Source organism: Gopherus evgoodei, chromosome 8, assembly GCF_007399415.2.
Source record: "Gopherus evgoodei ecotype Sinaloan lineage chromosome 8, rGopEvg1_v1.p, whole genome shotgun sequence".
In the NCBI taxonomy this organism is placed as follows: Eukaryota; Metazoa; Chordata; order Testudines; family Testudinidae; genus Gopherus; species Gopherus evgoodei.
In genome coordinates this window covers 40294562-40311451 of record NC_044329.1, presented here as the reverse complement: position 1 = coordinate 40311451, position 16890 = coordinate 40294562, and the positions used below count along the sequence as shown (strand labels likewise).

The 16890-nt window shown below is 42.6% G+C and overlaps 1 protein-coding gene across 3 annotated transcripts in view; it reads right to left on the bottom strand.

Moving 5' to 3' along the window:
* The window catches only part of PCDH1 (protocadherin 1), a 133224-nt gene that overhangs the window by 44181 nt on the left and 72153 nt on the right, over positions 1 to 16890 (bottom strand). The window contains exon 5 of one of the 3 annotated variants that reach the window (XR_004001669.1): positions 16449 to 16548. The exons of the other annotated variants lie outside the window; for them this stretch is intronic. The gene's annotated coding sequence lies outside the window, so the exon portion shown is untranslated. The remainder of the gene's footprint in view (positions 1 to 16448; positions 16549 to 16890) is intronic. 3 annotated transcript variants of the gene reach the window in all.

Below are 16890 nucleotides of genomic sequence, written 5' to 3'. Positions count from 1 at the left end.
CACTGCAAAGGATGTGAGGGAGGTTCCCACACCTAAGGCATTCCTTTTAGGAATCGCCACCAGAATGTTGGGAATCATTACGAAAGGTATAGATAATAAGACAGAAAATATCATATTTCCTCTATATAAGTCCATGGTACACCCACATCTTGAATACTGCGTGCAGATCAGGTCGCCCCATCTCAAAAAAGATATATTGGAATTGGAAAAGATACAGAAAAGGGAAACAAAAATGATTAGGGATATGAGGAGAGATGAATAAGACTGGACTTTTCAGCTTGGAAAAATGAGACGACTAAGGGGGATATGGTAGAGATCTATAAAATCATGACTGGTGCGGAGAAAGAAAATAAGGAAGTGTTATTTACTCCTTCTAATAACACAAGAACTAGAGGTCACCAAATTAAATTAATAGGCAGTAGGTTTAAAACAAACAATAGGAAGTATTTCTTCATACAACGCACAGTCAATTTGTGGAATTCTTTGATAGATGTTGTGCAGGCCAAGACCATAACAGGGTTAAAAAAAAGCCCAGTTACTTTCATGGAGAATATGTTCATCAATGGCTATTAGACAGGATGGGCACGGATGGTGTCCCTAGCCTTGTTTGCCAGAAGCAGGGAAGGGTCGATAGGGGATGGATCACTTGATTATTGCCTGTTCTGTTCATTCCTCTGAAACACCTGCCATTGACCACTATCAGAAGATAGGATACTGGGCTAGATGGACCTTTGGTCTGACTCAGCATGGCTGTTCTTATGTAGGTGACAAATCTGAGGAACTGTCCTAGACTGCGGTGTCAACAGAGGAGGTTTTGGAATAAATTGGTAAATTAAACAGTAATAAGTCACCAGGACCAGATAGTATTCACCCAACTGAAGGAACTCAAATATGAAATTGCAGAACTACTAAATGTGGTATGTAACCTATCATTTTAATCAGCTTCTGTACCAGATAACTGGAGACATGGGTGCTGGCATAGAGGGGGCCAAGAGGCCTGGCCCTCCCACTTTTTGAATATAGACAGGCCTGGCCCATCTACCTTTTGCCATGGGCCTGGCACTCTGCCCCTCCTCTTCCCCTTGAAACCCCTATGGCATGAGCTGATTTTCAGTGGCACTCACACTGCCCAGGTCCTGGCCACCAGTCCGGGGGGCTCTGCATTTTAATTTAATTTTAAATGAAGCTTCTTAAACATTTTAAAAGCCTTATTTACTTTACATACAACAACAGTTTAGTTATATATTATAGACTTATAGAAAGAGACCTTCTAAAAACGTTAAAATATATTACTGGCACGTGAAACCTTAAATTAGAGTGAATAAATGAAGATTTGGCACCCCACTTATGAAAGGTTACCGATCCCTTCCTTAGGAGGAAGAGGAGGGAGGGGGCAAGACCACAGAGTGGGTGGGGCCTCGGGGTTCCCACACTTTTAGGCAGAATCAGATGATAGCTACTGTGATGCCAATTTTTAAAAAGGCTCCAGAGGCAATCCTGGCAATTACAGGCTGGTAAGCCTAACTTCAGTGGCAGGCAAATTGGTTGAAACTATAGTAAAGAACAGAATTATCAGACGCAGAAGAGTCAACACAGCTTTTGTATAGGGAAATCACGCCTCACTGATCTGTTAGCATTCCTTGATGGAGTCAACAAACATACGGACAAGCATGATATAATGGATACAGAGTAGCTGGACTTTCGGAGAGCTTTTGACAAGGTCCCTTTCCAAATGCTCATAAGCAAATTAAGCTGTCATGGGATAAGAGGGAAGGTCCTCTCATGGATCAGTAACTGGTTAAAAGACAGGAAACACAGAGTATAAATGGTCAGTTTTCAGAACGAAGCGAGGTAAATACTGGTGTCTGTACTGAGACTATTGCTTTTCTATATGTTCATAAAAGCAGTAAACAGTGAGGTGGCAAAATTTGTAATGATACAACATTACTCAAGATAGTTAAGCAAAGTAGTCCAAAGCTTTTATACTGCTTGGACTCTCAGGGGCAAAGACTGATAAGCATAAGCAAATGATCCCTGGGCTTGGACTAGATTAGCTGTAAAGGACATATAAAGCTTGCTTATTATAGTAGCTTCTTTTACTTTCTGAAACTTAAGACGGGAACTCATTTGTACGTATATATGTTTACCTGTTTTAACCTTGTAAATAACTCTCTTATTTCCTTTGGCAACTAGTTAATAAATATTTAGACAGTATATTATAGGATTAGCTACAAGATTTATCTTGGTTTGAGATCTAAAGATGCAATTAACCTGGGGTATGTGACTGGGAGTAACCTGAATATTGCTGTGATCCTTGGTGTAAGGAGTATCTGTCACAAAGGTAAGCTTACCTGGGTGGCAAGATAGACAGGAGTACCTGATTGGACTCCATGTTAAGGCTGTTAAAATACTTGAGGCATTTACACTTGATAACTGGATGGTGAAATCTAAGGTCACGTCTACACTACAAGTTTAAACTGACCTATGTTAGATTGACTGATAGCCACTGCAGTTAATTACTGCAGTGGTTCACATACACATCCTTCTGTTGGTGATGTGCATCCTCACCGGAGCACTTCTACTGACTTACAAGGGGCAGTGTTGGGGGGCTAAAAACCTGGGCTCTCAGCTCCTTGCAGCTCCCCACCCCCCACCAAGAACACGACTCCTGTCGGGAGAGGGGCAGTGTCCACTGCTCCCTCTTTGGGCAGGCCCAGTAATTCCATATCAGTAACATGTAGCCACATACCACCCCAAGCAGGACTGCTAACACCCACAAACCACAACACATAGCCACATGCTGCCATGAGCGGAGTTACTAATACCCATGCACTATGACACAGCCACGCACCACCTCATCAGGGCCACTAACACCCACCTGACCTGATGCACAGACATGCACCACTCACACATGCCAGTTAACTCATGTTGACTGCCACACACTACCCTATGCAGGCCCGCTAAGAACCATTCACAGTGATATGAATCCTCATGCCATTCTAAGGTGATGAGAGTTATTCTAAAGTTGGGAGATGGTTGGGAGATGTCCAGGTAATCTCCACACCGGAATTTAACACTGAGAGGGAAGAAAACAAAGTAAAAAAGGATGGAGCCATGGGTTGGAGAATCGGAAGTAAGGAGGAAGGGTAGTGTAGATACCAGTCTAATAGGTGGTACTGGTGGTAGAATGTCTGTGCCTAACTGGGTAAAGAATGTCAGTGAAGTCAAACGACAAAAATTAAGATGTTTGTACACTAATGCGAGGAGCCTAGGTAACAAAATGGAGGAACCAGAGCTACTGGTGCAGGAAATGAAACCGGATATTATAGGGATAACAGAAAAATGGTGGAATAGTAGTCAAGACTGAAGTACAGGTATTGAAGGGTTTGTGCTGTTTAAGAAAGACAGAAATAAAGGCAAAGGTGGTGGAGTAGCATTGTATATCAGTGATGAGGTAGACTGTAAAGAGATAAGAAGTGATGGAATGGATAAGACAGAGTCTGTCTGGGCAAAAATCACACTGTGAAAGAAAGCTACTAGAGCCTCCCCTGAGACAGTGCTTGGGGTGTGCTACAGACCGCCGAGATCTGATTTGGACATGGATAGAAACCTCTTTAATGTTTTTAATGAAGTAAACACTAATGGGAATTGTGTGATCATGGGAGACTTTAACTTTCCAGATATAGACTGGAGAACAAGTGCTAGTAATAATAATAGGGCTCAGATTTTTCTAGATGTGATAGCTGATGGATTTCTTCACCAAGTAGTTGAAGAACCAACAAGAGGGGATGCCATTTTAGATTTGGTTTTGGTGAGTATTGAGGACCTCATAGAAGAAATGGTTGTAGGGGACATCCTTGGTTCGAGTGATCATGAGCTAATTTAGTTCAAACTAGATGGAAGGATAAACAAAAACAGATCTGGGACTAGGGGGTTTGATTTTAAAAGGGGTAACTTTAAAGAATTAAGGAAATTAGTTATGAAAGTGGATTGGACTGAAGAACTTGTGGATCTAAAGGCGGAGGAGGCCTATAATTACTTCAAGTCAAGGTTGCAGAAACTATCAGCAGCCTGCATCCTAAGAAAGGGGGAAAAATTCATAGATAGGAGTTGAAGACCAAGCTGGATGAGCAAGCATCTCAGAGAGGTGATTAAGAAAAAGCAGAAAGCCTACAAGGAGTGGAAGATGGGAGTGATCAGCAAGGAAAGCTACCTTATTGAGGTCAGAACATGTAGGGATAAAGTGAGAAAGGCCAAAAGCCATGTAGAGTTGGACACTGCAAGGGAATTAAAACCAATAGTAAAAGGTTCTATAGCCATATAAATAAGAAGAAAACAAAGAAAGAAGTGGGACCGCTAAACACTGAGGATGGAATGGAGGTTTAGGATAATCCAGGCGTGGCCCAATATCTAAACAAATACTTTGCCTCAGTCTTCAATGAGGTTAATGAGGAGCTTAGGGATAATGGTAGGATGACAAATGGGAATGAGGATATAGAAGTAGATATTACCACATCTGAGGTAGAAGCCAAACTTGAACAGCTCAATGGGATGAAATCGGAGGGCCCAGATAATTGTCATCCAAGAATATAAAAGGAACTGGCACATGAAATTGCAAGTCTATTAGCAAGTATTTTTAATGAATCAGTAAACTCAGGGGTTGTACCGTATGACTGGAGACTTGCTAACATAGTTCCTATTTTTAAGAAAGGAAAAAAAAGTGATCCGAGTAACTACAGGCCTGTTAGTTTGACATCTGTAGTATGTAAGGTCTTGGAAAAAATGTTTGAAGGAGAAAGTAGTTAAGGACATTGAGGTCAACGGTAACTGGGACAAAATACAACATGGTTTTACAAAAGGTAGATCATGCCAAACCAACCTGATCTCATTCTTTGAGAAGGTAACAGATTTATTAGACAAGGGAAATGCAGTGGATCTAATTTACCTCGATTTCAGTAAGGCATTTGATATGGTTCCACATGGGGAATTATTAGTTAAATTGGAAATGATGGGGATCAATATGAAAATTGAAAGATGGATAAGGAACTGGTTAAAGGGGAGACTACAACGGGTTGTACTGAAATGTGAACCGTCAGCCTGTAAGGAGGTTACTAGTGGAGTTCCTCAAGGATCAGTTTTGGGACCAATCTTATTTAATCTTTTTATTACTGACCTTCACACAAAAAGTCGGAATGTGCTAATAAAGTTTGCGGATGACAACGCTGGGAGGTATTGCTAACACAGAGAAGGACTGGGATATCATACAGGAAGATCTGGATGACCTTGTAAACTGGAGTCATAGTAATAGGATGAAATTTAATAGTGAAAAGTGCAAGGTCATGCATTTAGGGATTAATAACAAGAATTTTGATTATAAATTGGGGACACATCAGTTGGAAGTAACAGAGGAGGAGAAGGACCTCGGAGTATTGGTTGATCACAGGATGACTATGAGCCGCCAAAATGTGATATGGCTGTTAAAAAAGCTAATGTGGTTTTAGGATGCATCAGGTGAGGTATTTCCAGCAAAGATAAGGAGGTGTTAGTACCATTATGCAAGGCACTGGTAAGACCTCATCTGGAATATTGTGTGCAGTTCTGGTCTCCCATGTTTCAGAAGGATGAATTCAAACTGGAACAGGTACAGAGAAAGGCTATTAAGATGATCCAAGGAATGGAAAACCTGTCTTCTGAAAGGAGACTCAAAGAGCTTGGCTTGTTTTGCCTAACCAAAAGAAGTCTGCAGGGGGACATGATTGCTCTTTATAAATATATCAGAAGGATAAATATTAGGGAGGGAGAGGAATTATTTAAGCTTAGTACCAATGTGGACACAAGAACAAATGGATATAAACTGAACATTAGGAAAGTTTAGACTTGAAATTAGACGAAGGTTTCTAACCATTAGAGGAGTGAAGTTCAGGAACAGTCTTCCAAGCGGAGTAATGGGGGCAAAAGACATATCTGGTTTCAAGACTAAGCTTGATAAGTTTATGGAGGGGATGGTATGATGGGATAGCCTAATTTGGCAATTAATTTGGCAATTGATCTTTGATTATTAGCAGGTAATTATGCCCAGTGGTCTGTGATGGGATGTTGAGTGGGGTGAGATCTGAGTTACTACAGAGAATTCTTTCCTTGGTGCTGGCTGGGGAGTTTTGCCCACATGCACATGGTTTAACTGATTGCCATATTTGGGGTCGGGAAGGAATCTTCCTTCAGGGCAGATTGGAAGAGGCCCTGGAGGTTTTTCGCCTTCCTTTGCAGCATGGGGCATGGGTCACTTGCTGGAGGATTCTCTGCACCTTGAGATCTTTAAACCATGATTTGAGGACTTCAATAACTCAGACGTAGGTTAGGGGTTTGTTGTAGGAGTGGGTGGGTGAGATTCTGTGGCCTGTGTTGTGCAAGAGGTCAGACTGGATAATCATAATGGTCCCTTCTGACCTTAAAGTCTTTGAAGTTGCACTTTACTTGGGAGTGGATATAAGGAAATGAATATATAGAAGTGGGGTTTACACACTTGGGGTTCCCTTTTAGGTGGTAGGAATAGAACAATTCTATCACTTGTGTTCTTGTGAGTTGAAAGGATGGTTGTGAGAATCTCAGAATCATGAACTCATGGGTTCCAGTTTGATTTTATAAACTCTCTGTATGTTTATATGCTTATGTTTGACTTTTACTGTATCCTTGCATCATTCTTCTTGTGTGCGGGGAGGGAAACTTGCACCTGGGGATCTGCCACTGAATGGGACAGTTTGTAAGGACCATCAACAGTTGAATAACTTTGCTGTAGCAGAACAATAAGCTGCCTAACACCCAGAGGAACCCGTTTTTCCAAGCAGGTTGGTAGCCAAGCAATGGATCAGGACCATTTGGTCATCTGGCAAAGGGGACTACAACTTCATTTAAAAAAAAAAAAAGAAAAGCCTCCACCCAGCAAGAGAAAGGGGAGAAGACCAGGACCAGAAGCTAACAAGGCTCAGCAAGAGGAGAAAAAGAAGAAGAATCCTGAATAACCTGAAAACACACAGACCATATCCCAAAGGCCTTTTGGAGTGAAGAAACTAAGACAGGGATTTGGGTACAGGATATCTGTATATCTCTTGTGCTATCTAAGAGTTAAGTGTGTATGTATTTAGAAATTCCTTTGCAGTGTTTCGGTGTTACTTGCTTATACATCATGTAGTCCCCAAAGAGGGAAGCAGTACGCTGGTAGACAGGCAGCTTCAGTTGTCCTCTGAGAGCATGCACTAGCTCTTGGGGAATCTAAGAAGAGCCAGCACTAGTTTCAGTTCCTAGGCAATTAGTGTATGGGATCAGCCCCTGGAATTTGTTCCTGGAAGCCCATAGCCAGATTGACAGTGCCTACACTCTGCCCAACCCCAGAAATAGAGCTGGGAAAATAGTGGATTTTTCAATTCACAGGCAATTCTACAAAATTAAAAGAAAAAAAGGTTTGTTTTGGATCAAACGGAAAACAAAAATTTTCAAAATTTTCAGCAAATCAAAACATTTTGAGTGAGATTGAAATTAAACATTTCAATTGCCTCAGTTTTGTAAGGATGCAGGGACTAAAACCTAGATCTGCAGAGCCTGGGGTGGCTGATATTCCCAGTATACCAGCAGAAGGCCCTGCAGAGGCACAGCCAGGAAGCGCTGTGGAGAATAGGCATCGCAGGAAGTACCATCCACGGGACCCAGAGTAACAGTTCCCTGCAGTCCTCTGATTGGCCAAGTGCCCCTACTTAATCCCAGGTGTTGGCCCAGGAAGTTGTCTAAGCAACCACATAGACTGTGGCCTGCTACAATGCTGGACTTTGGCTTGTCTCCTGAGCTCTGGTCTCTGACTCCAGTCTGACTTTGACGACCCTGATTCCTGCCTCTTGATTCTAACCTGGTACAACTTCTGATCTCTGGTCTCTGACCCCAGCCTGACTCTGCCCCGACTCTTGTTTATGAAACCTGGCCTTGTGATTCCTATAACTCTGGCCTGGGAACTCCCATCCCTAGTGGGCAGACTTCAGTCCAGCTGTGACTGCTAGGCTAGACTGCCTATGCCTCGGGTCTCTTACAAGCTCAAGATTTTTCATTTCTAAGTTGGGCACTTTAACAAAAGCAAAGGATGATTAACAAAATGGCCACACGACAAGGAAGAAGTTTTTCACATCTGTGTCCCATGTGAATACCCTAACCACTAGGCTAAGTCATTCTCATATTGATGCCCTGGTCCATTGAGTATTTGTGCCTCTAAGAACCCTTCAATGCCACCTGGCAAGGGTTCAGTGTTTTATAACAGCAGCTCCCATCTAAACGGATGAACTCACTACACCTAGCACACTGCTTTCATAGTATTTAACTATAAAGAATGTCACGTGAGATCTAAAATGAAAGCCAGGATCATACTATTGTGACGTCTATGTACTGATCCTATGTGTATATACTGGAAAATATGTTTTAAAGTCTGAATCAAAGCAGGGTTGACAAACAGATTTCTGCCCAAGGATGTATATTTTCCTGTCTGCCTCAGTCACATATAAATTAAGCATTGTAGGCCAACCCAATGGAAGCTCTGTGTGCATATAAAGTCCACATGAGGATGTGAAGTCAACATGAAGTCAGCATACCAGGAAATAGGTCTTCGGGGAGCAGGGAGTCACCCTTATTCTATGAGCTTTCGTGGGTGAATACCCACTTCCTCAGATGCATGTAATGGAAATATCCAGGGGCAGGTATATATATGTGTGCTAGCAAGCAAGCTAGAGATAACGAGGTCAGTTCAATCAGGGAGGATGAGGCCCTGTTCTAGCAGTTGAGGTGTGAAAACCAAGAGAGGAGAAACTGGTTCTGTAATTGGCAAGCCATTCACAGTCTTTGTTCAATCCTGAGCTGATGGTGTCAAATTTGCAGATGAACTGAAGCTCAGCAGTTTCTCTTTGAAGTCTGGTCCTGAAGTTTTTTTGCTGCAGGATGGCCACCTTAAGGTCTGCTATAGTGTGGCCAGGGAGGTTGAAGTGCTCTCCTACAGGTTTTTGTATATTGCCATTCCTAATGTCTGATTTGTGTCCATTTATCCTTTTCCGTAGAGACTGTCCAGTTTGGCCGATGTACATAGCAGAGGGGCATTGCTGGCATATGATGGCGTATATTACATTGGTGGATGTGCAGGTGAATGAACCAGTGATGGTGTGGCTGATCTGGTTAGGTCCTGTGATGGTGTCGCTGGTGTAGATATGTGGGCAGAGTTGGCATCGAGGTTTGTTGCATGGATTGGTTCCTGAGCTAGAGTTATTATGGTGTGGTGTGCAGTTACTGGTGAGAATATGTTTCAGGTTGGCAGGTTGTCTGTGGGCAAGGATTGGCCTGCCACCCAAGGCCTGTGAAAGTGTGGGATCATTGTCCAGGATGGGTTGTAGATCCTTGATGATGCGTTGGAGGGGTTTTAGCTGGGGGCTGTATGTGATGGCCAGTGGAGTCCTGTTGGTTTCTCTCTTGGGTTTGTCTTGTAGTAGGAGGCTTCTGGGTACACGTCTGGCTCTGTTGATCTGTTTCCTTATTTCCTCATGCGGGTATTGTAGTTTTGAGAATGCTTGGTGGAGATTTTGTAGGTGTTGGTCTCTGCCTGAGGGGTTAGAGCAGATGCGGTTGTACCTCAGTGCTTGGCTGTAGACAATGGATCGTGTGATGTGCCCGGGATGGAAGCTGGAGGCATGAAGGTAGGCATAGCGGTCGGTGGGTTTTCGATATAGGGTGGTGTTAATGTGACCATCACTTATTTGCACCGTGGTGTCAAGAAAGTGGACCTCCCGTGTAGATTGGTCCAGGCTGAGGTTGATGGTGGGGTGGAAGCTGTTGAAATCATGGTGGAATTTTTCCAGAGTCTCCTTCCCATGGGTCCAGATGATGAAGATGTCATCAATGTAGCGTAGATAGAGAAGGGGTGTGAGTGGACGAGAGCTGAGGAAGCGTTGTTCCAGGTCGGCCATGAAGATATCCCTGATGATGCCACAGCACAACTGGCTGCTGAGGTCTGTGCCTTTATACTTACACACAACTATTTCAAATTTGATGACAATATATATCTCCAGATCAGTGGCACTGCTATGGGCACCCGCATGGCCCCACAATATGCCAATATCTTCATTGCTTTAGGTGAGACAAACTACTTTAGAAAAGGGTTTAGCTAGTTAAAGGTAAGTTTAGGCTCTATGAATCTCTGTTTTATGTGTAACCATATTTCTTTCCATTATGCTTATGCACTATGTCTTAAATCTTAGCTTTTGATAATAACTTTATGATTGTTCTCACTATAAATATATCTCAGTGCATTGTAATATTCAAACTGTGTGTACACTGTTCTTTTGAGGACAGCAAACCTGGTAATTTCTATGAGTATCCAGTGGTTAAGGGCTGGGCACTGCAGGGAATGCTCTCAGGACTCGGGGGTCAGTATGTGCCTGTCACTAACCTGTACAGAGACAACAAGGTCTGTGGAGGCCTGGAAGACACTGCTTGTGTTGTCAGAGGCTGTTGGTTTCAGGCAGGCCATGCTCACAGAATCTGGCAAGAACAGGGCTTATATTGCAAAACCACACATCCTATAAGGTGCTAGCCACAGAGCACTCACACAAACACATTCCAGAACGGTGGTACACCTCTAATTTGATATAACGCTGTCCTCGGGAGCCAAAAAATCTTACCGCGTTATAGGTGAAACTGTGTTATATCGAACTTGCTTTGATCTGCCAGAGTGTGCAGCCTCGTCCCCCTGGAGCGCTGCTTTACCACGTTATATCAGAATTCGTGTTATATCGGGTCACGTTATATTGGGGTAGAGGTGTACTAGAACACCTCAATGCCTACACATTCCCTAAAGCTAACAGGAACATGCTGACCCCTACTAAAGATAAGGTCAGGATGACAAGTGGATCAGGAAGGTCATGGATAAAAATGTTCTGATTGAATCAGCATGTACAAGATAATAGGTGGTAACAACCCACCTCAGGGAGCAGTAACTAACCATGTCAGAGAGGCAACATGCAGCATGTTTGTACTGATGTACAAAATGAAGCCTCAAAGGGAGTCTTTCCAGCGCTGGAGCCTCTCACTGGTTCTTTGACTAAAGAGTTCCATCCCCTCAAAGGGCAGGTCCTGATGGCGGCTTGCACCTCTTTAGATATTCTGGATGCTAGCATTCAAGAAGCTCATCTCATAGTGACAGTGACTGCCACCAACTTCTCAACTGCATCAGATTCATCCATGGGTGCCTGCAGTGCCATTCTCATGAACATTTGGCCTTCTTTTTAAGATTTCTTTTCACTCCTTCTTGTGCTCCTGTGAGATTTTTGACAAGAAGGGAGTGACTATCTCCCAGGTGAGGAAGTTGTATTTCACAAATAAGACCTAGTAGTCTCCTCTCTACCTGAACTGAAGTGACACTAAGGAGGACACTTTGCCCCCAAACTTGTCTAATTTATTTGGGTCTTTGTCCTTGGGAGCACCTTTTGAAGACTTGGATTTCTCCTGGACTGCAGACACTACTAAGACTCTGGGTTTGGGGGGGCTTAAACATGTTCAAAGTCCTTTAGTGGCACCCGATATATTTTCTACAACTGTTTAGAGTAGAAGGAAGGGTGGCTGGGGTGTGCCAGAGTCCCTTGGCTGGCTCCAGTATGCCTTCATTGATGAGAAGGGCAATACTGGCTGCAGTAGTTAAGTTGAGAATATCCAACAACTTGTGGAATGTTTCTTGTTTGACTGTTGTTTTGATGTTCATGGTCTCTGCATTGTCATACAGAAGATCCTGGAAGGCTTTCAAGTCATCAACCGCTGGGGTAGGAACTGGTGTTACTGCCTCATCAAGCAATGAAGATGACTCCCTTGGGTGGAGATGGGGTGGCTGCTGATCTTCTGTTAACTCCATCAGGTTTGGCCAATTAAGTTGTTGAATAGCAGGATCTCCTCCTCTTTCTGGATGCATTAGAGGGCTATCTGGTCTGGAACAAATGGCCTAATGCCCCCACTAAGGCTAGTATGGCCAATGTGGAATGCAACAGAAGTCTGGCTCAGCTGAGGCTGGCCAGCTCAGTGCCAATCCCATCTTGCTTGAGGCAGAGCTTTTGGGAAAGGACTTCTGTACTGTCCTTGGAATCAGTTTCTGAAGGCAGAAGAGAGGCATCTTTGATGCCAGGGAGAAGGAGTAAATTGGCAAGGATGAGTAGCCCTCTTTGGACAGGGGTGCCAAGAGGCGATGTGTCCTTTGCATTAGATACAGTGCCAATCACGGCTTAGAGGCAGGGAAGGTAGTGGCCCCTGCAGGGATATATCTCTGGTCTGTAATCACAGAATATAAGGGTTGGAAGGGACCTCAGGAGATCATCTAGTCCAATCCCCTGCTTAAAGCAGGACCAATCCTGGACTAAATCCCCAAATAGCCCCCTCAAGGATTGAAATCACAATCCCGGGTTTAGCAGGCCAATGCTCAAACCACTGAGCATTTTGTATTTCTTTTTAAATATGGAACATTCAAATTAAAGAAAATAGGGGATAAGAAGGGTGAGGGTAGATTCTCTTAGTTACACTAGTCAAGAAAAGGATGATTTTGAAGGTCAGTATAATCATAGAGATGTAAGGTTGGAAAGGACCTAGAGAGGCTATTTAATATCACTCCCTTCTTGTCAAAAATCCCACAGGAGCACAAGAAAGAGTGAAAAGAAATCTTAAAAAGAAGGCCAAATGTTCATGAGAATGGCACTGCAGTACTTCCCCCCCTCATGCTGTGGAATGATTAAGTACACCTAGACCAACCCCAGCATGTGTTTGACTAATCTATTCATAAAAACTTTAAATGATGGGGATTTTGCAATCTCTCTAGGTAACCTGTTCCAGTACTTAACTATCATTATAAAGTTTTCCTAATATTCAATTTAAATCTCTAAAATTGGGATAATAATATTTCCCTATCTCAAAGGGAAGTTGTGAAGATAAACTCATTAATGCTTGTGAAGCGCACATACTACTGTGCTATGGAAAACACATTGGACAATTGTTAATTATATATTCAGTGCAGGGTTTGGATGGTGTGCATTAAATAAGGCAGGAGGTTCTCACAACAAATGAAGATGATAAATGTTAAACAGTTGACTCAGTCCTGCATATTAAATAAGGTAGACTTCCTATGGAAAAAATTGCAAGTGATGATGTAATGAACGCTATGTAATGCATAGGGGCAACCTTAAATTTGGCATTTCCTGAGCTTTTAGTGCTTGGCTTCACAATCTTAATAAAGTTAATAATATTCTTTGTGTGTGTAATATTATTACAGTTCTGACTTACCCTAGTGACCATTGGTTTTTATTCATAGATTCCATGGCCAAAAGGTAACATGACCCCCATGACCCTTGATAAATTCTTCCAGCAGTTAACTACTCTCACCATTAAAAATGTATGACAGTCTGCATTTGTCTAGCTTCATCTTCCAGCCATTGGATTGTGTTATACTTTCTCTGGTAGACTGAAGAGACTGATATTAAATATTTGTTCCCTGTGTAGATACTTACAGACTGTAATCAAGTCCCCCTTAACCTTCTCTTTCTTAAGCTACATAGATTGAGCTCTTTGAGTCTATTACTATAAAGTATGTTTTTCAATCCTTTATTCATAGATTCAAAGGTCAGAAGGGACCACTGGGATCATCTAGTCTGACCTTCTGCATAACACAGACCAGAGAACTGTCCCAATTTAATCATTGTCCAGATTCTTCTCTGTACCCTCTCCAATTTATCAACTTTCTTCTTGAATTGTGGACACCAGAACTGGACACAGTATTCCAGCAGCAGTCTCAACAATGTGTCAAATACTGAGGTAAAATAACCTCTCCTTTCCTACTTGAGATTCCCTTGTTATTGGATCCAAGGATTGCATTAGCCCTTTTTGCCACAGGGTCGCATTGAGAGCTCACGGTCTGCTGATTATCCCTCTTTTGTGCCCCCCCCACCCCCTGATCTTTTTCAGAGACACCGCTTCCCAATGTAGAGTCCCTCATCCTGTAAGAATGGCCTATATTCTTTGTTGCTAGATGTTTGCACTTACATATAGCCATATTAAAATGCATATTGTTTGCTTGCGCCCAGCTTAACAAGCAACCCAGATCACTCTCTATCATTGACCTATCTTCTTCATTATTTACTTCTCCCTAAATTTTCGGGAACCTGCAAACTTTATCAGTGATGACTAAGGCTGCGATTGTGCAATGGAGGTTGCAGCAGTCACAGAATTCATGAATTCCAGGGACCTCCGTGACATATGGGGCCCCCCGCAGCTGACCAGCCTCCATGTAGTGTGAAAAACTGCTATCTCACTGAATTTGCTACTTAGAGTGTCCCGAGCATGCTCACACGAACTGAGCGTGCTCCATAACATCTGCTGAAGCCAACAGCAGGGGACCACTGCAGCAGCCCAACCTCTGCGGGCCACAGGGGACCCTCTGCAGCTGCCCAGCAGCTGTGCACAGTGGGATCCCCTGCAACTGACTGGCTATTGCTGCCATTGGGGACCCCAAGCTGCCCAGCTGCTGCTGGCAGCAGAGGGATCCCAGACGTGCTTAGCGGATGCTGGCAACCCCCCCACAATTCCCAGACCTGCAGGCATCAGGGGGAGCCTCCCCAGCTCCAGCCCCACAGAGTGGCAAGAGGACCCCCTCCCCAGCTCCCAGCCACTGGGAAATGGGGTTCCTGCAGTTCCCAGAAGCTGCAGGTCGGGGGCAGGCTGCTGGACCCTCCTCCCTCCCCATTTTGTCAGTGATGCTTTCAGTAAAAGTCAGTGACAGGACACGGCTTCCATAATTTTTTGTTTATTGCCCATGACCTGTCCCTGACTTTTACTAAAGATATCCATGACAAAATTGTAGCCTTAATGATGACTTTATGTTTTCCTCCAGGTCATTAATAAAAATGTTAAATAGTGTAGGACCAAGAACTGATCCCTGTGAAACCCCACTGTAAATGCACCCATTGAATGACTATTCCCCAATTATCATCACATTTGAGAATAGTCAGTTAGCTAGCTTTTAACACATTTAATGTGTGCACGTGTTAATTTTATATCTTTCTAGTTTTTAATTAAAATGGCATGCCATACTAAGTCAAATGCCTTACAGAAATCTAAGTATATGACATCAACACTATTACCTTTATCAACCAAGCTTGTAATCTCATAAAAAAAAAAAGATATCCAGTTAGTTTGACAAGATCCATTTTCCATAAACCCATGTTGATTGACATTGATTATATTACCATCCTTTATTTCTTTATTAATCTAGTCCCATATCAACCATTCCATTATCCATTATCTTTGCCAGGATGGATGTCAGACTGACAGACCTATAACTATAATATAATTACTCGGGACATCCCATTTAGCCTTTTTAAATATTGGCACAACAGTTAGCGTTCTTTCAGTCCTTAGAAATTTCCCTGATGTTCCAAGGCTTATTTAAAATCAACATTCATGTTACAGAAAGCTCATCAACCAGCTCTTTTAAAACCCTTGGATGAAAGTTATCTGGACCTGTTGATTTAAAAATGTCTAACTTTAGTAGTTGCTGTTTAACATCCTCCTGAGACACTAGTGGAATGGAAAGAGTTATCATATGATTTGACTACATCATCTGTTTTCTTCCCAAATACAGAATAGAAATATTAATTGACCATCTGCCTTTTCTGATTATTGATAATTTTACCATTTCAACCTAGTAATGGACCAATACCATTGTTAGGATTCTTTTTGTTCCTAATAAGCTTCTTTTTATTATCCTTATCTCTGCTAACCATAGATTTCTCCTTGTGTCCATTTGATTCCCTTATCAATTTTCTTCTATTCCTCGCTTCTGATTTATATTCGTTACTATCAACATCCCCTTTCCATTTGTTTGAAATATTTAATTTTTTACTGCTGCCTTTTCTTCTCTAATCCCCGGGTAGTTTTTTAACCAATTCAGCACTCTTCCTCAGTTGTGAGATTGTGGCTTTTTGGGCATTAAGTAAGTGTTCTTAAGCAATTCCCAGCCTTTCCTTACCAGAGTAAATCTTCAATATAATGGAAACAGATGTCTTCAGAGTGAGCAAGGCAGCCTTACAGGTGAGTAATGCAGGGGTCCTCAGCTCAGTATTTCACACTCTACCAGATGATAGCACTGCAGAGTGCTGGATAGGAAGTAGGGGACATTCTGGTCAGGTACTAAAGGTATCAACCAATTGGGTTACCAGGGAAGATGACATATGTCAATGCCAAGATACTTTAGAGATCTCCCTTAACAACCTACTAAATCTTTTTAGAAAGGCTCATGCAGCCTTTGCAACTCAGAACTTCGTTGCAACTTGCACAGTGGGAGGTGTCCAGTAAGGAAGGATCCAAAAGTGTCTGTGGTAACCAAATAAGGGATGACTTACAGAAGAAAAGACACAGCTACCATGCACTTTGCCTTCCAGCAGAAGAGATATCAAAAGATGATCATCCGCCCATCAGATCTCTTAGGCTTTGAACAGTCTCCTGAGGAAAATGGTGAAGACCCATCATTTTGAACATTTATTACTAGACTAGATAAAACTCTATAAAATGTACAATAGGGTGCAGTCCTGCACCTGCCACAGATGGTGGGATGTGTGAGATCTAATAATAGTGTTTCTCCAGCATTAACTTCACATTCTATGGGCAAGAATAGCCTATGCTTCCAAGATCTCAGAAATAAAACTACATTTCCCTGTATGGCCCTTGTTTAGTTGGCACTGTTAGAAGACTAGCTAGAAAAACTGAATGAGTTGATTCAAAGTCATGATGATATCTGCTTCATAGGACCCCTTAATTTGGGTCACACTACTACTCTGAGCTATG